The sequence below is a fragment of the Salvelinus namaycush genome, chromosome 35, assembly GCF_016432855.1.
Source record: "Salvelinus namaycush isolate Seneca chromosome 35, SaNama_1.0, whole genome shotgun sequence".
Taxonomy (NCBI): Eukaryota; Metazoa; Chordata; class Actinopteri; order Salmoniformes; family Salmonidae; genus Salvelinus; species Salvelinus namaycush.
In genome coordinates this window covers 9,639,038-9,665,675 of record NC_052341.1, presented here as the reverse complement: position 1 = coordinate 9,665,675, position 26,638 = coordinate 9,639,038, and the positions used below count along the sequence as shown (strand labels likewise).

Sequence of the window (26,638 nt, the reverse complement as noted above, 5' to 3'; positions counted from 1 at the left end):
TCCCGCAGGTGAAGAAGCCAGATATAGAGGTCCTGGGCTGGCATGGTTACACGTGGTCTGCGATTGTGAGGCCGGTTGGACCTACTGCCAAATTCTCTAAAACTACATTGGAAGTAGTTTATGGTAGAGAAATGAACATTCAATTCTCTGGCAACAGCTCTGATGGACATTCCTACAGTCAGAATGCCAATTGCACGCTGCCTCAAAACTTGAGACATCTGTGGCATTGTGTTGTGTGACAAAACTGGACATTGTAGAGTGGCCTTTTATTTTCCCCAGTACAAGGTGTGCCTGTGTAATGATCATGCTGTTTAATCTTCTTCTTGATGCCACACGTGTCAAGGTGGATGGATTATCTTGAGAAATGCTCACTAACAGGGATGCAAACACAGTTTTGCACAAAATTTGAGAGAAATAAGCTTTTTGTACGTATGGAACATTTCTGGGATATTTCATTTCAGCTCATGAAACATGGGACCAACACTTTACATGTTGCATTTATATTTTTGTTCTATATTTTTTTTAATTAAGGAAACTCTTTTTCTGAGAACGGTTTCAAGGTGTTATTTTTCACACTTGCATTGGGCCAGGGCTGTTCCAGATATCTACAAAGTACAAGTTCACTGTCTGACACTTTTTCCAATATGATTTTCATCCATCAAACAGTGAGACGATAACGGGAGGAAAAACTCACCCCAAGTGTCTAGTGCGATTTAACCTGCCAATTGATTTCAACATTACTCTATGGAAATTATTGAGTCTCATAAAAAGTCTCATTCTGGGTTTGATTTATGGCCGGGTCTCTGCCGTATGAAGATTGACACATTTCATTTTTCTTCCAGTGGCCGATATTCTGAATGGCATCGTATAGAAAACGTACAGGCAGCATATGTTTTCATTTGGAGAGATGGATTACAGTGATCTCTCATACAGCCAGCACACAGCTTCTTGATGCACTGCATGAGTGGCAATTCCTGATTGGCAATGTCTGTATCCGTCCGCCGCAGACACTAGTTTACAAAAATAATAATTTAGATGACTTCTTTGATTGACAGAAGAGCAGGAATACTGTCCAGAAATGAAATTCATTCCTTAGCTGTCACAATGCGTCTGGCAGGAATGCAAACGAGGCTTGCCTAACATGGAGGCTGGTAGAGGCAAATACTGGTTTGCCATCTACCAAAAGGCACCTTTAAATATGACATAGGCCTCCTTCATTAACAGACTAGGCAGATTCATAAAGTCTTTTTTTTAGAAAGAGGTTTACACTACAGCAGGGATGTTCAACTATTACCCTACGAGGTCCAGAGCCTGCTGGTATTCTGTTCTACCTGATAATGAATTGCACCCACCTGGTGTCCCAGGTCTAAATCAGTCCCTAAAACAATTGGAAAGAAGAAAAAAAAATAGTGGAACTAGCTTTGAGGTCCAAAGTTGAGTTTGAGGGCACTACAGTTTGGGGAGAGAGAGACCTAGGCCTATCAGGGCTGTTCAATTCAGGTCCTGGAGGACCAAAACACTCGTTTTTGTTCCTACCTGGTAGTTAATTGCACTCAGCTGGTGTCCCAGGTCTGAATTAGTCACCTAAGTGTTTTGTGTACATGCTGGAATTAGAACACACAGGAGTGAACTAGCGAAAAACAGATGGGCCGCAAGCGTCAACAGTTTAGAAAGCAAGTCTACGCGGTGCAATGCTGGTAAAATAAGCAGATTGCGTGGGTCATTTGTAGAAAAGGAATTAGAGGAATTTTTATGATCTTCCCTATGCTAAGTAGAGTAAAGATGTAGTTTAAAATGTATTGGGCTATAAGCTAAGGTTTATCAGTCAAATAGGCTACATATTTGAAAACAATCGCAGCCTACCATTAGGCAGCAGCTACTCTTCCTGGTGTCCAAACACACCAAGATACTTACATTACACTCAAAAGAAAAGATAAAACAGTACATCATACAACACTACATATCCACAACAATACCATACAACCATGTACGTATGTGTAGAGTGCGTATGTTAGCGCCCGTATATATGTGTGTTTGTACCTGGTTGTGTGTCTCTTCACAGTCCACGCTGTTCCATAAGGTGTATTTTTTATCTTCATTTGTTTTCAATCTGATTCTACTGTTTGCATCAGTTACTTGATGTGGAATAGAGTTCCATGTAGCCATGGCTCTATGTAGTACTGTGTGCCTCCCATAGTCTGTTCTGGACTTGGAGACTGTGAAGAGACCTCTAGTGGCATGTCTTGTGGGGTATGCATGGGTGTCCGAGCTGTGAAAACAGACACTTCGGTGCATTCAGCTTGTCAACACTTCTTACTAAAACAAGTAGTGATGAAGCCAATCTCTCCTCCACTTTGAGCCATGAGAGATTGACATGCATATCATTGTTAGCGCTCCGTATACATTTAAGGGCCAGCCGTGCTGCCAAGTTCGGAGGAAAATGTTAATTTGTTAAGTCCCTCTTTGTGGCACCTGACTACACGACTGAACAGTAGTCCAGGTGATGATTTCGATCATAGGCATATAGCCTAACATGCTACGCAGCCTAACATGCTACACATGTTATTCAATCATTGCACCCACACTTCTTGCGCGCGTCTGCATAGCCAGGCGCTAAAATAGAACTTGGTACTATTTGTGACGCTTGACGCACTGCAAGTCCCGCCTCTCCCATCTCCTCATTGGTTTTTACGAGCATAAATCCACATGGGTGATTGAAAGATGAACTGAGGTCCACACTCCAGTCCAGTCGGTAGTGGTAATGCAACTTAAAGTTGGTTGCTGCCAACCACCATATAAAGTCCAAAGAAGAAGGAGAAGCCTGAAGGAGGAGAGATCACTAGAAAACAAACTTTTACCCTTTTATCTGCGGACTAATTGTCGGAGTAGAGGACCTTGTACATTTCAGGTAAAATAACAACTCAATATTTATATCCCAGGACAAATTAGATAGCAACAGTAAGCTAGCTAGCTAAATTAGCATAAATGTTTAATGCTTTTCGACCTGTCCCCAAATTAATATAGTTGGCTCAGAGTTTCTTTTGATATTTCAACCTGTGTGTCCTGATCACGTCTGGTGTGGGGGGACAAAATCAACCTGTGTGTCCTGATCACGTCTGGTGTGGGGGGACAAAATCAACATGCATGCGGTCTGGTCAGCATGTAAGTAGGCTACGGCTGAGACTCAAAGAACTCTGATATCAAGATACCTGTTATGTAGACGAACGAGACTAGCTAAATTCTTTATTTACAGCTTGGGTGTACTAGCTACAACCCTCCTCACATTCGTAAACTAACATAACTGTTTAGCGCAGGCAGGTATGGTGGCTCCCGTAGGACATATAAAGTGAGTCAAAAGGAACACACAACAATAATTCCAAAGGGCTACGCAGCGAACATAACAAATACAACTGTTTATTATGTATTCTCATGACAATTAAGTTGGTATACGCTACGCAGTGTAATGTGGATTGACACTCTCGCATGCAAATGTTGACTGCGTCTCTGTGCGATTTTGGCTTTATTGAAGGAGGAGGATGAACTAGAAGCATTTCTTTCCCTCCAGGACCGACATTGAACAGCCCTGCATCTAGCTAAAAACTTTGAGTAATGAACACAGAGCGACTTCCTTTGAATCTCTCAGCAAATCCTAATTGAGCGAAACCTCAGCCACTACTTTGTCTGATGATTGACTTTGGATGCAAACTTTAAGTACTGTTTCCAGACTTTGAGCTTTTTAATTAATCAGGCTTTGGATGGGCAATTTCAGGACATAAAGTACTTTCTGTTCCCAAAGCCGTGAGATTTATTATTATTTTGCATATCATGCGCGCATTTTAATATCCCTGGTTATAGCAGCAGTTAAATCCTCTGCCACATTGTCTACTATGACAGAGTTTCTAGTTAGAATTTTAGAGGTCATAAAACTGTACCTTGAATTACCACAGAACCCACCATGTCATATACTTAGTCACACATCGTATCTAAACGTTTGCATAATAATGAGGTAGCTACATGTCCAACTAAGTGAACACTTGCTGCAGCTGCAATGTACAGTTAAATGTCAAACTTAACACAATTTACAGTAATCATTTACATAGTTAATTGACCGTTTCCTTATTAATTGGTAAATTTACATTTTTAGAACATTTGTTGCTTGTATTCAACAGCAGATGCCATACTCCATAGCCTACACTTTAAATTGGATGATGTGATCTGATAGTGTGTAAAGGACCATGTGTTGAGTACTGTAGAAGATCTATCTTAAAAATACAGTTGGGAACATGTAACGTAATTTCCCCACAAACTAAAGGTTCCTCTCCCAGATGAAACCTCAGGTCCTCTGTTTGACAGCTTTTGTTACTTCACACAATGGCAGCAGCCTCAAGCTCCTCTGTTCTCCTCCACTAGAGACGAAGGAGACAGTAATGGCTGTGTCGTGTCTCTGCATGAATAATCCCCTAGATCAAATGACACCAGGACACTCCTTACAATAGGCTTTTTATGGTCACTCCCAGTGGAAACGGCCCCTTGGGCTCTAATAACACCAGAGATGGTGTGAGATCTCATTGAGGATGTGCCACAGGGAAAAAATGTCATGCTGCACATTTTTATATAACCTTTATTTAACTAGGCAAGTCAGTTAAGAACAAAATCTTATGTGCAATGACAGCACATCTGAAGAGAAATGTGAAGGGTATACTGAAGCATGTACATACATGAGCCAGATGGCATACAAGTACTGGGGTTACAAGTACTTTTTATTTAACTCTTATTTTAAGTTGACTGAAAACACATTCTCATTTACAGCAACAACCTGAGGAATAGTTACAGGGGAGAGGAGGGGGGGATGAATGAGCCAATTGTAAGCTGGGGATGATTAGGTGGCCATGATGATACAGTATGAAGACCAGATTGAGAATTAAGCCTGGACACCGGGGTTAGCACCCCTACTCTTACGATAAGTGCCATGGGATCTTTAGTGACCACAGAGAGTCAGGACACCCGTTTAACGTCCCATCCGAAAGACAGCACCCTACACAGGGCAATGTCCCCAATCACTGCCCTGGGGCATTGGGATATTTGTTTAGACCAAAGGGTGCCTCTTACTGGCCCTCCAACACCACTTCAAGCAGCATTTGGTTTCCCATCCAGGGACTGACCAGGACCAACCCTGCTTAGCTTCAGAAGCAAGCCAGCAGTGGTATGCAGGGTGGTATGCTGCTGGCAATAAGTTGAAGTGCTCCCGAGTGGTGCATCGGTATAAGTCACTGCATCTATGTGCAAGAGGTGTCACTACAGTCCCTGGTTAGAATCCGGCCGTGATTGGGAGTCCCATAAGGCAGCGCACAATTGGCCCAGCATCGTCTGGGTTTGGCCGTCATTGTAAATAAGAATTTGTTCTTAAGTGACTTGCCTGCCTGGGGCGGCAGGTAGCCTAGTGGTCAGAGCGTTGTGCCAGTAACCAAAAGGTTGCTAGATCGAATCCCCGAGCTGACAAGGTAAAAGTATGTTCTGCCCCTGAACAAGGCAGTTAACCCACTGTTCCTAGGCCGTCATTGTAATTAAGAATGTGTTCTTAACTGACTTGCCAAATAATTTGACTTAAAAAAAATATATATAAAATTATTATTATACAATCTGTATAATTATACAGATTAAATAAATAAATAAAATGTTCAATAAAATAAAATAATAATTATACAGATTCCAACAATCTTGCCAAGACCTTCTGTGCAGTGGTTCGTGATTTAGGCCTAGTACTGCAGTGGCAATAGCCCAATTTAGTTAGATAGTAGGGCTGACCACATTTAGTCGACTGGTCAATTGTTTGGTCGGCTGTTGGTCAACCGAAATGCATTTAGTCGAACCGTAGCAAGCTAAATAATAATAATAAATATAAAATATTCATGGTGTACTGTACAAGATTCCCGCCTGTCTGAGTGGACTGATCCATTGTGGATGCCGTTGGGATGGCACAGTCCATCACTCGAAGACTTGTGCTACTGAAATTGTATATGGTTACATTATGTAAAAACAATGGTGCAACACTAATACAAATTATATATTAAAAAACGCGCTTTCTCCCACGCTGTTGAATTGGTGCCTTTTCCTAGACCATGTAGCTATGCGCATAATAGCAAAGTTAAGCAGCATATTGGTGTTGAGAACAATGCAGCGGAGGCAGCAGCAGAGTTAGAAGACGAGACAACAGCACTTGCCTTAATTGTCTAAGAAAAGTGAGAGAAGAAACCAACTTAATTGGGTCAATAATCAATAGCCTAACTTACTTGTGCCTGGCTTTATAAATCATATATATATATATATATATATAAAAACACTACAGAAATAAGTGTTAGTTTAACAGCCTACTGATTCCGTGAGCACCAAGCCTCACACAACAATTTCACGAAATCTAATCTTTGCTATGCTATAATAGGCTTTAGACTTCTTTTGTGTTATACCAGTCTCTCTGGCATTATGTACAATTTATATAGTGTCGTTCACACTGTTCCAAATTGTCAGAAATTATATTTATAATAACCGTCCTTTTTCCTTGATTTTCTTATTGTTGTTGTTATTATTATTATTATGATGATCATCATTATAATAAGTCATGTCATTAGTAGGCGTAATATAGAAACCTTGTGTAACCACCATCGAGCTGTAGGACTAAGAGTACATCTTGTTTAGTCTTAATACCCTAACTTAGGCCTATATTTCTGTATTGATATACATTTCTATATTGACACATACAAACTATATATATATATATATATACACTGCTCAAAAAAATAAAGGAAACACTTAAACAACAATGTAACTCCAAGTCAATCACACTTCTGTGAAATCAAACTGTTCACTTAGGAAGCAACACTGATTGACAATAAATTTCACATGCTGTTGTGCAAATGGAATAGACAAAAGGTGGAAATTATAGGCAATTAGCAAGACACCCCCAATAAAGGAGTGGTTCTGCAGGTGGTGACCACAGTCCACTTCTCAGTTCCTATGCTTCCTGGCTGATGTTTTGGTCACTTTTGAATGCTGGCGGTGCTTTCACTCTAGTGGTAGCATGAGACGGAGTCTACAACCCACACAAGTGGCTCAGGTAGTGCAGCTCATCCAGGATGGCACATCAATGCGAGCTGTGGCAAGAAGGTTTGCTGTGTCTGTCAGCGTAGTGTCCAGAGCATGGAGGAGCTACCGGGAGACAGGCCAGTACATCAGGAGACGTGGAGGAGGCCGTAGGAGGGCAACAACCCAGCAGCAGGACCGCTACCTCCGCCTTTGTGCAAGGAGGAGCAGGTGGAGCACTGCCAGAGCCCTGCAAAATGACCTCCAGCAGGCCACAAATGTGCATGTGTCTGCTCAAACAGTCAGAAACAGACTCCATGAGGGTGGTATGAGGGCCCGACGTCCACAGGTGGGGGTTGTGCTTACAGCCCAACACCGTGCAGGACGTTTGGCATTTGCCAGAGAACACCAAGATTGGCAAATTCGCCACTGGCGCCCTGTGCTCTTCACAGATGAAAGCAGGTTCACACTAAGCACATGAGCACATGTGACAGACGTGACAGAGTCTGGAGACGCCGTGGAGAACGTTCTGCTGCCTGCAACATCCTCCAGCATGACCGGTTTGGTGGTGGGTCAGTCATGGTGTGGGGTGGCATTTCTTTGGGGGGCCGCACAGCCCTCCATGTGCTCGCCAGAGGTAGCCTGACTGCCATTAGGTACCGAGATGAGATCCTCAGACCCCTTGTGAGACCATATGCTGACACATGCACATTTGTGGCCTGCTGGAGGTCATTTTGCAGGGCTCTGGCAGTGCTCCTCCTTGCACAAAGGCGGAGGTAGCGGTCCTGCTGCTGGGTTGTTGCCCTCCTACGGCCTCCTCCAGCATGACAATGCCACCAGCCATACTGCTCATTCTGTGCGTGATTTCCTGCAATACAGGAATGTCAGTGTTCTGCCATGGCCAGCGAAAAGCCCGGATCTCAATCCCATTGAGCACATCTGGGACCTGTTGGATCAGAGGGTGAGGGCTAGGGCCATTCCCCCTAGAAATGTCCGGGATCTTTCAGGTGCCTTGGTGGAAGAGTGGGGTAACATCTCACAGCAAGAACTGGCAAATCTGATGCAGTCCATGAGGAGGAGATGCACTGCAGTACTTAATGCAGCTAGTGGCCACACCAGATACTGACTGTTACTTTTGATTTTGACCCACCCCCCCTTTGTTCAGGGACACATTATTCCATTTCTGTTCGTCACATGTCTGTGGAACTTGTTCAGTTTATGTCTCAGTTGTTGAATCTTATGTTCATACAAATATTTACACATGTTCATTTTGCTGAAAATAAACGCAGTTGACAGTGAGAGGACGTTTCTTTTTTTGCTAAGTTTATATATAAAAAGACAGCAAGGGACTGTGTGACTAGCACCCGTTGTCTCTCTCAGCCATTTCTGACTGAAAAGTGATGTGAGTGTTTATACACACTCACACACACACACAGCAAGTCTAAGCCAGGCCCGGCACAATTAAATCAGTAGCGGTTTGAAATCCCTCTAGTCGTTTGTCTTAATTACTTCAGCAGTTTGCTTTAAAAAAATCTGACAAGCTCAGTGTATATACGTAGTTGATTAACACATAGATTGTGTCTATATATGGAAGAATACAAGTTGTCAAATTTTGACCAACTGTTTGGTCGAAATCACAGACTACTTGGTCGACCAAGATACATTTTTTTGTCGGGGACCGCCCTATTACATAGAGAGGTATGGTACAGAGTACATAAATAGAAAACATAAATAATGCAAGCCAAGAATAGGAAAGTAGTAATAGCGAGACAAACTTGTCTAACTTGGAAAGGAAATTGGTCATGTAGCCGAAATCTAACCAACCTGTAAAACCAAGATGCAATCTACTTCTATGCTGAATAGAAATAAATAACTCCAGATAAACATGTGAGCCATGTTTCACAGAGACACGTAACATGTGAGCCATGTTTCACAGAGACACGTAACATGTGAGCCATGTTTCACAGAGAGACGTAACATGTGTGCCATGTTTCACAGAGACACGTAACATGTGAGCCATGTTTCAAAAGTAACATGTGTGCAACCCCAGTGTACTTTCCCACTCCATTCTCTAAAGTAGAACCGCCTCTTGTCAGACCTACAGCAGGCCCGCCATCAGACCATACAGTACTGCCTGCACACTTCACAGACCACTTCACTTGGGTACACCCACATACTCCATGCAACCATACAGCACAAACCATACTACACAAAGTAAGAGGACCGATTCACTAAACCCAATTACCAAAGGTCATGAGTTAAGGATTGTAGAACCACTCATCTTTCTTTTATTTATTGTCAATACTGACGCTCATCGTTATCATGGAGCTGAGGAGAATATTCACAACCTTTCAACAGAATTATCAAATCTCAGACAGAACCAGAACAGTAGGAGAACTACTTATTGGGATAACTAATGGAAAATGTCTCTACGGCGTGACATGATAGCTGCTCGGTGTTCTGGCATTAAGTCCCTCCATGATGTTGGTCCCATGCCAATAAACCAGGGGAGGTTTCATAAGGGGCTGTGGATTCCAAAATAAAAGCATAGTCTCATAAACAAAATCATCAGTCCTATATTATTCACCTGCTACATAATCATGCCATGCATTGCACAAAAAACAGCACTATTTGTATTATTTCTGTTCTCCCCGATATAGACTCATGGAAAGTTAAACAGTAACAGACTATTATATTTTATTATTTGTTAAACAAAAGCTATTTCTCTGAGCAATTGTATTATAACAATCTTTTTTTGAGCATACAATATAGCTCAGTATTTATTCTCTATATACATACATACATACATACATACATACATACATACATACATACACACACACAGTGCATTCTGAAAGTATTCAGACACCTTGACTTTTTCCACATTTTGTTACGTTACAGCCTTACTCTAAAATGGATCAAATAAATAGTTTCTCATCTTTCTACACACAATACCCCAGAATGACAAAGCAAAAACAGGTTTTTAGAAATGTTTGCAAATGTATTTAAAGTAAAATACAAAAATTCCTTATTTACATAACTATTCAGACCCTTTCTTATGAAGCCGCTTGTGGTAAATTCAATTGATTGGACATGATTTGGAAAGGCACACACCTGTTTATATAAGGTCCCACAGTTGACAGTACATGTCAGAGCAAAAACCAAGCCATGAGGTCGAAGGAATTGTCCGTAGAGCTCTGAGACAGGATTATGTTGAGGCATAGATCTGGGGATGGGTACCAAAACATGTCTGCAACATTGAAGGTCCCCAAGAACAAAATGGCCTCCATCATTCTTAAATGGAAGAAGTTTGAAACCACCAAGACTCTTCCTAGAGCTGGCTGCCCGGCCAAACTGAGCAATAGGGGGAGAAGGGCCTTGGTCAGGGAGGTGAACAAGAGCCTGATGGTCACTGACAGAGCTCCAGAGTTTGTCTTTGGAGATGGGAGAACCCTCCAGAAAGAATACCATCTCTGCAGCACTCCACCAATCAGGCCTTTATGGTAGAGTGGCCAGACGGAAGCCACTCCTCAGAAAAAAGGCACATGACAGCCCGCTATGAGTTTGCCAAAAGGTACCTAAAGGACTCTCAGACCATGAAAAACAAGGTTCTCTGGGGATGTTTTTCAGTGGCAGGGACTGGGAGACTAGTCAGGATCGAGGAAAAGAGGAACTGCGCAAAGTACAGAGAGATCCTTGATGAAAACCTGCTCCAGAGAGCTCAGGACCTCACACAGGGGCAAAGGTTCACCTTCCAATAAGACAACAACCCTAAGCACACAGCCAAGGCAACGCAGGTGTGGCTTCGGGACAAGTCTCTGAATGTCCTTGAGTGGCCCAGCCAGAGCCCGGACTTGAAGCCAATCTAACATCTCTGAAGAGACCTAAAAATAACTGTGCAGCGACGTTCCCCATCCAACCTGACAGAGCTTGAAAGGATCTGCAGAGAAAATGGGAGAAACTCCCCAAATACAGGTGTGCCAAGCTTGTAGCGTCATACCCAAGAAGAATCAAGGCTGTAATCGCTGCCAAAGATGCTTCAACAAAGTTCTGATTAAATGGTCTGACCACTTACGTAAATGTGATATTTCAGTTTGTTTTTAATACGTTTGCAAAAATGCTTTGTCATGATTGGGTATTTTTTGTGTAGATTGATGTGGATTCTTTTTTTTTAAATCCATTTCAGAGTAAGACTAACATATTAAAATGTAGAAAAAGTCAAGGGGTCTGAATACTTTTCGAATGCACTGTACATACATACTGAGTATAACAAACATTAAGAACCCCTTCCTATAATATTATTCTATATACAGTACTAGTCAAAAGTTTGGACACACCTACTCATTCCAGGGTTTCTTCTTTATTTTTACTATTTTTCTACATTGTAGAATAAAAGACATCAAAACTATGAAATAACATATGGAAACATGTAGTAACCAAAAAAGTGTTAAACAAATCAATATATACTTAGCCACCCTTTGCCTTGATGACAGCGTTGCACACTCTTGGCACACTCAACAAGCTTCACCTGGAATGCTTTTCCAACAGTCTTGAAGGAGTTCCCACATATGCTGAGTACTTGTTGGATGCTTTTCCTTCACTCTGCGGTCCAACTCATCCCAAACCATCTCAATTGGGTTGAGGTCGGGTGATTGTGGAGGCCAGGTCATCTGATTCAGCACTCCACTCTCCTTCTTGGTCAAATATGCCTTACACAGCTTGGAGGTGTGTTGAGTCGTTGATAGACCCACTAAGCACAAACCAGATGGGATGGTGTATCACTGCAGAATGCTGTGGTAGCCATGCTGGTTAAGTGTGCCTTGAATTCTAAATGAATCACTGACAGTGTCACCTGCAAAGCACCATCACACCTCCATGCTTAATGGTTGGAACCACAAATGCGGATATCATCTGTTCACCTGCTCTGCGTCTCACAAAGACATGGCGGTTGTATCCAAAAATCCAAACAATTAGGACCCTGACCAAAGGACAGATTTCCACCGGTCTAATGTCCATTGCTCATGTTTCTTGGCCCAAGCAAGTCTCTTCTCCTTATTGGTGTCCTTTAGTAGTGGTTTCTTTGCAGCAATTCGACCATGAAGGCCTGATTCACGCAGTCTCCTCTGAACAGTTGATGTTGAGACGTGTCTGTTACTTGAACTCTGTGAAGCTTTTATTTGGCCTGCAATTTCTGAGGCTGGTAATTAATGAACTTATCCTCTGCAGCAGAGGTAACACTGGGTCTTCCTTTCCTGTGGTGGTCCTCATGAGAGCCAGTTTCATCATGGCGCTTGATGGTTTTTGCAACTGTACTTGAAGAAACTTTCAAAGTTCTTGAAATTTTCCAGATTGACTGACCTTCATGTCTAAAAGTAACGATGGACTGTCATTTCTCTTTGCTTATTTGAGCTGTTCTTGCCATAATATGCACTTGGTCTTTTACCAAATAGGGCTATCTCCTGTACACCACCCCTACCTTGTCACAACACAACTGATTGGCTCAAACGCATTAAGAACAGAAAGAAATTCCACAAATTAACATTTAACATGGCACAGCTGTTAATTGAAATGCACTCCATGTGATTACCTCATGAAGCTGGTTTAGAGAATGTCAAAAGTGTGCAAAACTGTAACCAAGGCAAAGGGTGGCTACTTTGAAGAATCTCATATATAAAATCTATTTTGATTTCGTAACACTTTTTTGGTTACTACATGATTCCATATGTGTTATTTCATAGTTGTGATGTAGAATAATATTGAAGACAATATAGAAAATAGTAAAAATAAAGAAACCATGGAACGAGTAGGTGTGTCCAAACTTTTGACTGGTACTGTATATATACACACTACTGTTCAAGCATTTGGGTTCACTTAGACATTTCCTTGTTTTTTGAAAGAAAAACACATTTTTTGTCCATTAAAATAACATAAAATTGATCAGAAATACAGTGTAGACATTATCAATGTTGTAAAGGACTACAGTGCCTTGCAAAAGTATTCATTCCCTTGGCGTTTTTCCTATTTTGTTGTACTACAACCTGTAATTTAAATTGATTTTTATTTGGATTTCATGTAATGGACATACACAAAATAGTACAAATTGGTGAAGTGAAATTTAAAAAAAGAACTTGTTAAAAAAATTATATATATAATTAAAACGGAAAAGTGGTGCGTGCATATGTATTCACCCCATTTGCTATAAGATCTGGGGCAACCAATTACCTTCAGAAGTCACATAATTAGTTAAATAAAGTCCACCTGTGTGCAATCTAAGTGTCACATGATCTCAGTAATATATATATATATATATATATATATATATATATATATATATATATATATATATATATATATATATATATATATACATATACATATACATATACATATATACACACACACACCTGTTCTGAAAGTCCCTAGTCTTCAACACTACTAAGCACGGAACACCACCAAGCAAGCGGCACCATGAAGACCAAGGAGCTCTCCATACAGGTCAGGGACAAAGTTGTGGAGAAGTACAGATCAGTGTTGGGTTATAAAAAAATATCTGAAACTTTTAACATCCCACAGAGCACCATTAAATCCATTACTAAAAAATGGAAAGAATATGGCACCACAACAAACCTGCCAAGAGAGGGCCGCCCACCAAAACCAGACAAGGAGGGCTTTAATCAGAGAGGCAACAAAGAAAACAAAGATAACCCTGAAGGAGCTGCAAAGCTCCACAGCGGAGATTGGAGTATCTGTCCATATGACGACTTTAAGTCGTATACTCCACAGAGCTGGGCTAACAGAAGAGTGGCTAGAAAAAGCCATTGCTTAAAGAAAAAAATAAGCAAACACATTTGGTGTTCACCAAAAGGCATGTGGGAGACTCCCCAAACATATGGAAGACGGTACTCTGGTGAGATGAGACTAAAATTGAGCTTTTTGGTCATCAAGGAAAACACTATGTCTGGCAAAAACCCAACACCTCTCATCACCAAGAGAACACCATCCCCACAGTGAAGCATGGTGGTGACAACATCATGCTGTGGGGATGTTTTTCCATCGGCAGGGACTGGGAAACATTTCAAAATTGAAGGAATGATGGATGGCGCTAAATACAGGGAAATTCTTGAGGGAAACCTGTTTCAGTCTTCCAGAGATTTGAGACTGGGACGGAGGTTCGCCATCAGCAGGGCAATAACCCTAAGCATACTGCTGAAGCAACACTCGAGTGGTTTAAGGGGAAACATTTAAATGTCTTGGAAGGGCCTAGTCAAAGCCCAGACCTCAATCCAATTGAGAATCTGTTGTATTAATTAAAGATTGCAGTACACCAGCGGAACCCATCCAACTTGAAGGAGCTGGAGCAGTTTTGCCTTGAATGGGCAACAATCCCAGGGGCTAGATGTGCCAAGCTTATAGAGACATACCCCAAGAGACTTGCAGCTGTAATTGCTGCAAAAGATGGCTCTAAAAAGTATTGACTTTGTGGGGGTGAATAGTTAAGTACACTCAAGTTCTGTTTTTTTTGTCTTCTTGTTTGTTTCACAAAATATATTTTGCATCTTCAAAGTGGTAGGCATGTTGTGTAAATCAAATGATACAAACCCCGAAAAAATCTATTTTAATTCGAAGTTGTAAGGCGACAAGATAGGAAAAATGCCAAGGGGGGTGCAAGCCACTGTATTGTAGCTGGAAATTGAATATCTACATAGGTGTACAGAGGCCCATTATCAGTAACCATCACACCAGTCACAATGTAAACAGTGTAGAGGCGACTACGGGATGCTGGCCTTCTAGGCAGAGTTGCAAAGAAAAAGCCATATCTCAGACTGGCCAATAAAAATAAAAGATTAAGATGGGCAAAAGAACACAGACACTGGACAGAGGAACTCTGCCTAGAAGGCCAGCATCCCGGAGTCGCCTCTTCACTGTCGCCGTTGAGATGTGTTTTGTGGGTACTATTTAATGAAGCTGCCAGTTGAAGACTTGAGGCGTCTGTTTCTCAAACTAGACCATCTAATGTACTTGTCCTCTGGCCCAGTTGTGCACTGGGGCCTCCCACTCTTTCTATTCTGGTTAGGGCCAGTTTGCGCTGTTCTGTGAAGGGAGTAGTACACAGCGTTGTACGGGATCTTCAGTTTCTTGGCAATTTCTCACATGGAATAGCCTTCATTTCTCAAAACAAGAATAGACTGACGAGTTTCAGAATCAAGTTCTTTGTTTCTGGCCATGTTGAGCCTGTAATCGAACCCACAAACGCTGATGCTCCAGAAACTCAACTAGTCTAAAGAAGTCCACTTTTATTGCTTCTTTACTCAGTACAAGAGTTTTCAGCTGTGCTAACAATTGCAGAAGGGTTTTCTAATGATCAATAAGCCTTTTAAAATTATAACTTGGATTAGCTAACACAACGTGCCATTGGAACACAGGAGTGACGGTTGCTGATAATGGGCCTCTTTACGCCTATGTAGATATTCCATTAAAAATGAATCTGTTTCCAGCTACAATAGTCATTTACAACATTAACAATGTCCACACTGTATTTCTGATCAATTTGATGTTATTTTAAATGGACAAAAAAAAGTTTTTCTTTCAAAAACAAGGAAATGTCTAAGTGACCCCAAACTTTTGAACGGTAGTGTATATATTTTTTGACAGTATCTAAAGACCCCACTACCTGCTCTAAGCACAGACTGTCTTTAATTACTACAGCCCAACCTACACAAGTACTGCATGATGTATCGTAAAGCAAAGAAGCTTACTGGTAACACATTTGACAGGTGTTTATATTTCTCATTGTTTATATTCCTGAGAGCCTATATAAAGTGTTGTATATCACCAGAGCTCAGATCGACACGATCAACACTAAACACATGTTGGTGTAAGTAATCATGTCACTTTCCCATTTAATAAACCATCTCTCACAGAAGTCCCTGGTGCATTTTCATTACCGCAACAGCAAATATTTTTTCCAAGGGAAACTTCCAAATAGGTCCTACTATACCTGTAGCCTACACAAGGAGCACAATAAACAATTATGTAATGATATAGGCCAAGGATAATGGGGCTCCAACAAAGAGGCCTAGGCCAATCTTTGGGAGAAAAGCCTTGCGATCTAGCTTATAACACAGTGCTTCTGCTTTCTCAAAATGCCAACCTTAGAACATCTGTCTAATCCCAGCCTGGTTTTAATCTCAGCCTGGTCCGTGGAGGGGGAGGACGGAGGCTTGCAGGAATGATCTAGAACTCCTACACAAGTGTACGTTGTCATCCGTTCTCATCCGTTCTCCCACTGCCTTCCAATCTCTCACACAACCACCTCATCCCAACACACACACACCATCATCTCATCAGACATCCCACTCATTGCTCACTGACATCCATGCAGGTAATTACTCCATTGTAGGCAAATGACAATGAGCTGCAGACATCTTAGATTGCCTTGTTTAAGTATGTATGACTGATCGGACTGTCTGACCAATGGACCTTGACAATGGAATTCATAGTTCTTGTCAGGGCTGGGGGCTTTAATGCTGGTGCTTTCCAAAGACGTGCTAGTTTGATATGGCCTGTCTTACAACATAACAGCTAAACGCATGAATGGTCATTTAACCAAAGCACGCCGACCATTATCTTCTAATATACTATGTTAAATATGCATTTCATTCATAAACTGCTTATATTTACTGAACCAAAGCTTTTATTCAGACTCATGTTCTACTATTCAGAGAAGGCATTGGCATTTCAATGTGCTCCATAACACAGGGCTTTGGTAGATATCCACGCAGAGACATTTGAGATGCCTTTTTCCCTGTGAGCTAGTGTGATAATGGCATTGTGAGACCTACACATGCACAGTTTAATTTACTGCGTTATTCCTATTGATTTTGGTATCATTGTTAGAGCCCTCCTTCACCTGCAGAGAAGGAATAGCCACCAGTAAATATGGCCTGCAGAGAAGGAATAGCCCCCAGTAAATATGACCTGCAGAGAAGAATTAGTCCCCAGTAAATGTGAACTGCAGAGAAGGAATAGCCACCAGTAAATATGGCCTGCAGAAAAGGAATAGCCCCCAGTAAATATGGCCTGCAAAGAAGAAATAGCCCCCGGTAAATATGGCCTGCAGAAAAGGAATAGCCCCCAGTAAATATGGCCTGCAGAAAAGGAATAGCCCCCAGTAAATATGACCTGCAGAGAAGGAATAGCCCCCAGTAAATATGGCCTGCAGAGAAGGAATAGCCCCCAGTAAATATGGCCTGCAGAGAAGGAATAGCCACCAGTAAATATGGCCTGCAGAAAAGGAATAGCCCCCGGTAAATATGACCTGCAGAGAAGGAATAGCCACCAGTAAATATGGCCTGCAGAAAAGGAATAGCCCCCAGTAAATATGACCTGCAGAGAAGAAATAGCCCCCAGTAAATATGACCTGCAGAGAAGAAATATCCCCCAGTAAATATGGTCTGCAGAGAAGGAATTGCCCCCAGTAATCAATTGATTGAGAATACTAAACATATCCCTCCCTCTCTTCTCCATGGATGAAATACTTCTAATGAGGGGCAGAATAATCCCTACTAATTACAAGTATGAAGGATAATATGAAGTTACCTCCATGAAGTCCTATAGGAACAATTTGTGTCAGGCTGGGAAAGTTGTAATGTGAACACGTTTAAACCCATGCCATAGTCCTCAAATTACATACAGGTTACATGCCATGTAGTAGTTCTTTCACACGGTTTCCCATTATTTGGCATTAAAAAAGAAAACTGAGGTCTACAAAAATCTCCCTACCGCGAGTGCTTTGGACAGTCTTATTCGGAAGTCGTTGAGACCGATGGTGACAATGTCCTTGTGAGGGATGTAGACATAACCCTCCTTCAGGTACACCTTCCTGGTTCTCACCAGATCCAATGCATCTTGGAAAGGGACCTTGAGAAAAAACAGGAAAGGGGGTGTGAGGTTATACATTCAACACAACTTGCTCATTCAAATATTTTGCCTCCCAATAGAATATTTGTTCTTTTTAAACTGGGATGCACTTAAATGTCCTCTAATAGAATGTTGTCATGTTTGTAGAAAATAATACAAAAAAAATGTATAACTCATTTTGTAGAAGTCTTGGTCTTCAAGCGTGATCGTGCTGACAGCAAAGCTTGAGTTAATGGATTTGTCCATCAGGTTCTTCTTCTCAACACTCATCAGACATTAGAAAAAAGGTGGTAGAAAGTGACAGAAAGACACATATTGACACTTGACTGTATAGCTAACAATGTAATGTTGTTGCATTCTCAGGAGTGAGATGAAGACTGTACAGTACACTTGGCCATCAATCGTGTCCTCTTAGGCCTAAACAAATGAAAGACAGTGTGTCCCCAGTCTGTCGATGATCTACAATGTCTGACTGGTATGTGTCCCCGGTCTGTCGATGACCTATCTGACTGGTATGTGTCTAAATCAATAAAGTAAGGTGTAAACACATGGTAAGGTGAGTGAATGTGGAGCGCTGGGTCATATTCATTAGTCCCTCCCAGTTTCAGTCAGTTTTGACCATTGTGGGATATCTTACACTGAAGACCCAGAATGCATCAGAGCCTTTATATAGTCACAGAGCATCAGGTGTTAACACTAATTAGAGGTAAACACAGTTAACCTTGAAAGGGTAGACAGTTAGAACCCTGCCGCCCATCTCCAAGTCAAAACCGTTAACAAAGAACGGCTGCCAGCTATGTAGAACCTGCGGCCATAACAAACTCTTCACCACCTGCCACTCAAATAATTCTATCCAGGGACTGTTTGGGAAAATGTTTTACCTATCTCCTTCTGGGCATGCAGGTGATCAACACCTTTTCCTGGCCTTTCACAGTGCAAAAATCTATTTTAGTTGACAACTAACCGCCAAGAGTAATTGGGGTGGGTGGAGGTCACCTCCCTCGTTGCCATATTGCATTACTAAAAACAGTGTTCACTCAATGGTCCTGTCATAAAACGAAAAGGAAAATGTTCTATACACTACTGTAAATTCATCCCATTCAAGTTCAATTGATTTATCTTTTACAAGTATTCATTTATCGCAATTAGCTGCAACAAATCTTATGAAATGTACCTTTGAAGTAAAATAATAAGATTACACTTCAAAACAGACTCATTGCAAAAACAACCCCCCTCACAGCAGACATTTTCAGACAGGTATACTATTGCGAGCTGACAGCACCATCTGCTGGCAGGTCTGTAACAATACCATAAATATAGAATGTCCAAACAGCGTCATGACCAGGGGTGTATTCATTATTCGGATTCTGTTGCAAAACGTTTTGCTTCAGAAACTGTTTACTCCAAACGAAATCCAGAGTTTATATTGGACAAATGAATATATACCCCCGATTTACTGAGAATTTACACTTAGCAAAGTTTACACCTGTTACTTTTTTAATGTTTTTGAACAAATTAATTTTGCACCAGCGCAAACACTTGTTGCATTCACCAATCGACGACATAGATGAACCAATTACTTGGTTTTGCCAATTCCCGTCATTAAATTGGTGTCAGAGGTGTTTTGCTCACATTTGCGAGTACAATGTGTATTTCCCTCCCAACAACAATATAAAGACTCACCGTATCATAGTGAAGATTATTGCGATGTAGAAAATCGCATTTGCATTTGGAAAGCAGGTCATTGAAACGATAACTGAAAAGGTAAATCTCTTGCTGGATAAACCACCGTCTGCGATGTTCTCTATAAGATTTTTTTTTTTTTAAATGAACATTGTTTGTTCAATTTACAAAATAAGGCCCCGATTCTGACATAGGAATGTATGGCTTTCGTACGCACTTCTCAGTATTTGGTATTCAGACTTACCTTATTCAGTCGCGTAACGCGCTCTGCAGGTGTGGCTAAATGCACGCTCTTAACACATTTCATTCAACCCGCTGAAAAACCTCCTACTTGCTGGACAACATATTTTCTCGTGGAGTTTTCATTCAATGGGGTTTTCAGAACATTTAACTTAAGCCATTCCTTTAAATACGGTGTACCTTTTGACGACAATAGCATTTAGTAAGAGAAGGGTACCGAGTTTAGGGATCAATGAAAGACCTGACGAAGATCCGCACGTAGAAAGAAAATGGTGGTTTGATTCATTCTGAAAATTGCCACATTCAGTTCTTCAACCCATGGTAATGTTGGAAGATTAGTGTACATATAATTACAATAGGGAGAACAGTGTACAATAGTAGGCTGGCTATATCCTCCGTCTATTGCCTGCACTAACCAGGGAGCTGTGTGATGACACGGTCAAGTATTGCGCTAAGAGTTGGGTTCAAATTGTTACAGCTTGGCCTACGCTCCGCTCCACAAGGATTTAATTAGCCTACATGTCTTCTTTTTTTAAATATATTATCAAGTGTTAGTAATAATCCTCAGCAACAACCACACTGCCATGACTGAATTTATAGAGGAAGCAAATTAAGTAGTAATATTGAATAGTATTGTAGGCTATACCAACTGAAGGGAACCAACAGTAAATTGGCAGCTGAGTATATGTAGTTACTCTGCCTACTGACGGTCGATACTGATAGTGGCTAATAACAAGATAGAAATAGCATACAGAAAGTCTGGGTAGCCTATAATTAAGATGTTAACGAGTTCCCATCACTGGAAGTTAAAAGCCTGTACAATTTCAATTCTACATAATGGCGCAACATTTCATAAACATTCATGTGGGAAAGATATGCTTCAGTTTGCTGCCATATGACTGGTTACACATTTGTCTCAACCATAAGGTAAAACAAGTGTCATTTATATTTACAATTCCCTTATCCAAACAGATGACTCATTTACCTAGCTCTTATCAAGTTGTAAATTACAGTTGAAAGAGAATGGTGTTATTTCTATTGGAACAAAAATAAGTAGATGCTTTTTCCACTTGGAACCTGTAGGTTCGCTAGACCTTATTCCTGGTTTGCTCGTAGGCCTTATTCCAGGTTTGCTCACGCGTAAAGGTGGTGGAATTATCAGGGAATTAAGTAAAGGTCAGAATACAGCTCCGCCACACCTTCATTTATTAGATCTCCACCCCAAACAAATAGTGGATGAATATCATGCCATTCTCATGCTTAAATTCGAGGTCAGAATTGGCCCCTAAGAGAATTACTTGTTATTCTGTCACTAATAATTTGGTACAAGCCTATTTGGAGAAAGGGACATGACATGTTTATTGAAAAGGCTGTCAGTTACATTTGGCGGTATGCAAGCCGGAGAACGAAGTGGGAGATGTGGTCCTTTCATCGCTTCTCATATTCACTGGGCCCAATTTGAAGCTTCCGGTCATCTTTAGCGGGCTTTAAAATAAAGAATCTCAACATCCCAAAAGAAACCATTACAATATGAAGCTCTTACTTACCACCAGCAATTCAACCGTGTTTTCAATTTACCTTTGATGAAAGATTTAAAGTCAATACACAATATGAATATCTTCTTTAGGTACTTATTATGGAATTCTGAATGTTTCGATTTGAATTATATTGATCGCCATTTTGTACTCACAGCCTCTATTTTGTAAGGAAAGTTCCAATTGGAGAACTCTGCATCCAGTTTCTTGGTATATTGTTCAGATGTTTTCACATAGCTCACTCAAAGGTTTTCAACCGTCTTCAACACTGGAATGACAAAACCAGATCAAAACCCCATGGTATGTTACCAAGGTAAATACAGATTCAGGTTGGATATTAAACGGATATTCGCCTGTAGTTTTCCTTTCCTTAGAGACCGTCAACATAGTGACAAATCTCATTTTTCAAAGTTCAATAGCTCTTTAACCATAACTTCTAAAACTTTTAAAACGGGTTCTAGCTAACCCAGTGGCATAGACACACATTGCACACACTTTGTTTTTGTCGAATTACATCTTGCACTATTTAAATTCAATGTTTCTAATTTCAATATCTCCTTGATTATGTGACCTACTGACCTCAAACAAGGTGCAGAATGTCCACTGACTACCCTTCTATATTTCACACCCTTTAGTTTGTCCGTTTTCATCTCACACGATTTTACATTAATTTTGTAAACTTTTGAATTCCAATAGCTCCTTGGTCATGTGACCTACTGGACTCAAACAAGGTTCAGAATGTACACTCAGTGGGCCTACACATTGCACAAACTTAAGTTTGTCCATTTTCATCTCACACGATTTTACATTAACTTTGTAAACTTTAGAATTTCAATAGCTCCTTGATCATGTGACCTACTGACTTCAAACAAGGTTCATAATGTCCACTAACTATCTTTTTATATTTCACACCCTTTAGTTTGTCCATTTTCATCTCACACGATTTTACATTAACTTTGTAAACTTTACAATGTCAACAGCTCCTTGGTCATGTGACCTACTGACTTCAACCAAGGTTCAGAATGTACACTCAGTGGGCCTCCACATTGCACACCCTTTAGTTTGTCCATTTTCATCTCACACGATTTTACATTAATTTTGTAACATTCTAATTTCAATAGCTCTTTTGGTTATGTGACCTACTGGATTCAAAGAAGGTTCAGAGTGTCCACTGACTACTCTTCTATATTTCACATCCTTTAGTTTGTCCATTGTCATCTAACACGTTTTTTACATGATTTATTAAAGCTTGACTCTAGTCTGGCACTGTGAAGAGACATGAGAGGTGTAGAATAAGTGGGAGGCCTCGGCCACCGGTGAAATACCACTACTCTTCTCGTTTTTCGCGCCAGGTGTGACCCGCTCCGGGGACAGTGGCAGGTGGGGATTTTGACTGTGGTGTTACACCTGTCAAACGGTAACGCAGGTGTCCTAAGGCGAGCTTATGGAGGACAGAAACTTCCAGTGGAGCAGAAGGGCAAAAGCTCGCTTGAACTTGATTTTCTATATGAATACAGACCGTGAAAGCAGGGCCTCACGATCCTACTGAATTTTTGGCTTTTAAGCAGGAGGTGTCAGAAAAGTTACCACAACGATAACTGGCTTGTGGCGGCCAAGCGTTCATAGCGACATCGCTTTTTGATCCTTTGATGTCGGCTCATCCTATCATTGTGAAGCAGAAATCACCAAGCGTTGGATTGTTCACCCACTAATAGGGAACGTGATCTGGGTTTAGACCATCGTGAGACAGGTTAATTTTACCCTACTGATGATGTGTTGTTGCAATAGTAATCCTGCTCAGTACGAGAGGAACCGCAGGTTCAGACATTTTGTGTATTTGCTTGGCTGAGGAGCCAATGGTGTGAAGCCACCATCTGTGGGATTATGACTGAACGCCTCTAAGTCAGAATCCCCCCTAAACGTAAAGATACCGTAGTGCTGTGGATCTTCGGTTGGCCCGGGATAGTCTGCCTCTTTTGGCAGGTGAGTAGAACCGTTTGTGGTGGGGTTGGGGTGTGGCCGGATGAGTTGTCGCCTCTCTCCTGATGTGAACCGCATGTTTGTGGGGAAGCTGGTGCTAAATCACTCATAGACAACCTGATTCTGGGTCAGGGTTTCGTACGTAACAGAGTAGCTCACTCGCTGCGATCTATTGAAAGTCAGCCCTCGATCCAAGCTTTTGTCGAGGACAGAAGGCATCTTCCTCCACCATCCTCCATCTTTACTTACGGGTTACCAGGTGCACGGACAATGGCGAGGGGCCAGAGGCCAGACACAGAGTGTGAGAGAGCCCAGGCAGGCGGGTAGAAGGCATAAGACATTGACATTGGGCTCTGGATGGGTAGGGGGCTAGGTGGTGGTCGCCCATCCGCCCAGTCCCATCCTCTGGTGGGACTGTGAGTCAGGTTGGGACTCGCTGTGGAAGTCAAAAGGTCACCAGGTGCACGAGGAGACTTCCCCCAAAGTGGGGGGGGACTGAGAGTCTGAACAGGGGCGGCCGGACTCAGAGGTTGGGGGCAGCACTCAGAAGGTGGAGGTTGGGGACTTAGTCTCTGAGCGGATAAAAGTGGGCGGGTCACCAGGTGCACAGAGCTTATTTCAGGTTACCAGGTGCACAAGGAGGCCTCCATCAAAGCGGGGGGCACTCCAAGTCCAAGCAGGGGTGGCCGAACTCGGGGGTTGGGGCAGCACTCAGGCCATGGAGGTTGGAGTGCGGATTTAGTCTGTGAGCAGAAAAAAGTGGGCGGGTCACCAGGAGCACAGAGCCTGTTTCGGGTTACCAGGTGCACAGAGCCTGTTTTGAATTATCAGGTGCACAGTGCCTGTTTCGAATTGTGTGAGATGAAAATGGACAATGTGCAATGTGTAGGCCCACTGAGTGTACATTCTAAACCTTGTTTGAAGTCAGTAGGTCACATGACCAAGGAGCTATTGAAATCTTAAATTTTGAAACATGTATGTAAAATCTTGTGAGATGAAAAGGGATAAACTAAAGGGTGTGCAATATAGAAGGGTAGTCAGTGGACATTCTGCACCTTGTTTGAGGCCAGTAGGTCACATGACCAAGAAGCTGTTGATATGTGAAAGTTTGAAAAATTCGTTTAAAAACGTGTGAGATAAAAATTGACAAACTAAAGGGTGTGCAATGTGTAGGCCCACTGAGTGTACATTCTGAACCTTGTTTGAGGTCAGTAGGTCACATGACCAAGGAGCTATTGAAATTTGAATGTAAAAAAAGTTTGTTCTGTGTTTACGCTCTAACTAATTGAACGAGGAAAACAAAATGCTGCTCACATTTCCACATGTTTATTAGCTTTGCAAAGCAAACTAATGTCCAAATCGTGAAAATAAGACCTGTGCTATGTTGTGCTCAATTTTTCCAACATCGTGACACTTATTTTGGAGTCTGTGGCTCAAGTGGTTTGAAAGATATGGAGGTTTGAAAGCGCGAATATCCATTGAATATCCATTGAATATCCAACATGAAACTGTCTTTACCTCGGTTGTAATGTTATGTATATAAAGGTGACACTATCAGACAAATGTTATGTATACAGTCAGTAACAATACATGTTTAAACCATCAGTAAGTAACTGAAGCTAGCTAGACAACTTACATTTCAGCCTTTCCACAGAGAAGGTCTGAAACTCGGAGATAGGAATGTTTTTGATGGGAGGCTGACCATAGAACTGAAGACAATGTCCATACAGCTGCTCTGTCTGAGAGTTGCCAATCAGTTCATTTCTTCTGCTGCCGAACTGCATGGTTCCTGAAGATGAGGCAATGCATCTCAAATATCATTAATATGATCTAGCTAACAAAATGATCTTCTTGGCTATTAAGTAAGAGAGCCTCTATGACAGTTGATCAAAATAAAAACAAACACTGCCTTCATAACATTGACTGGCTAGCGTTAGCAAGCTACTGGTAACTACATGTGCAATATGAATAGGTTTTAGGTTTATATTTCAGATTTCACAAGTTAAACAATTCCAACAACTTACCGGTATCTCGCTATACCAGTGGTGATTTTAGCATGTAAATCTTGGTGGGGCAAAAAACTAAAAGTGGGATGCATGCCAGCAAAGCCCCTACACAACACAACACTAAACAAAACATTAATTGCACTATAACTGTGACAAACGGTGCCCACAAACTGTTAGGGCCTACATAAAGCTATCCCAAGACCTTACCACTGTTACACCTGGCTATCAGCGTGGTGATTTACTCATTTACTACCTTTAAAAAAAAACAAAGCTGCTTAAACTAATGTGGTTTCTACTGACAATTGAGATGTACAAACTATGGCATAAGGGGGACGACAAGCGGATAAGAGGCAATCTGTCATTTCAATTAAGACATTAATTAGCGAGCTAGGACAGACGTAGTCAATATAGCTACTGGAAGGTGGCACGGCGGTCCTTCGTGGGCAAATTTTTGTAATCAAACTTTGTCATCAAAGTCTGGCATTCTCTGTATTTATAGTGCTTTCAAGACAACTGGGAACTCAACAACAAAAAAAGTTGAATCATGATGACGTCAGTGATTTTCAGGACATAGCTCCAGAAAGAAGCCAGAGTTCCCGATATACAATTCAGTGTTGGATGAAAGTTAACAGTTGTTTTGAGCGCAGCAGAAATCATGCTTCATTGACAGCATGGCCAATGTTGAATGTTTATCATTTTAAACTAGGAAAAGAGACCCTTAATCTTAGACTTGGGATCACACAGCCACTCCACTGAATAGCAGGCTAATGATTGCTTTGCAAATGCTTGCAATTAGCCACTGATTCTTTCCAAAACACTCATTGTTGAATTTTCCATTTCCAACTTGTTGTGTAATGTTTATGTCCAATGGCCGATGAGCACCAATACGTTGTATCTATATTTCTCTTCATTATTTCTCTTCATATGATAAGGATTTAAAAGGATTTGCCAGTAGATTGTCGACTTGATTCATGATGACTGCTAGCTAAGATTTTGAAAGTATGATGTTGACATAATCAGTCCAATCAAAGCTACTGTAGATATAACGTGATTTGATGTTATTTTATCTGTGGCCAATGATTTTGAGCCTTCTTGGATGGGCACCTCTAATGTAACTCTATGGCAGCACCCAAAGGGCTTGAATTTTCGAGCTCTACACTTAGAGTTGGCAGTGACGTAGTGTCCCAAAGAGTGACA

The 26,638-nt window shown here is 41.4% G+C and overlaps 1 pseudogene; it reads right to left on the bottom strand.

Annotated features, from left to right (window-relative positions):
* LOC120029394 overlaps positions 1-25,219 on the bottom strand; it is a 114,373-nt pseudogene extending 89,154 nt beyond the window's left edge.
* Positions 25,220-26,638: the final 1,419 nt, after the last annotated feature.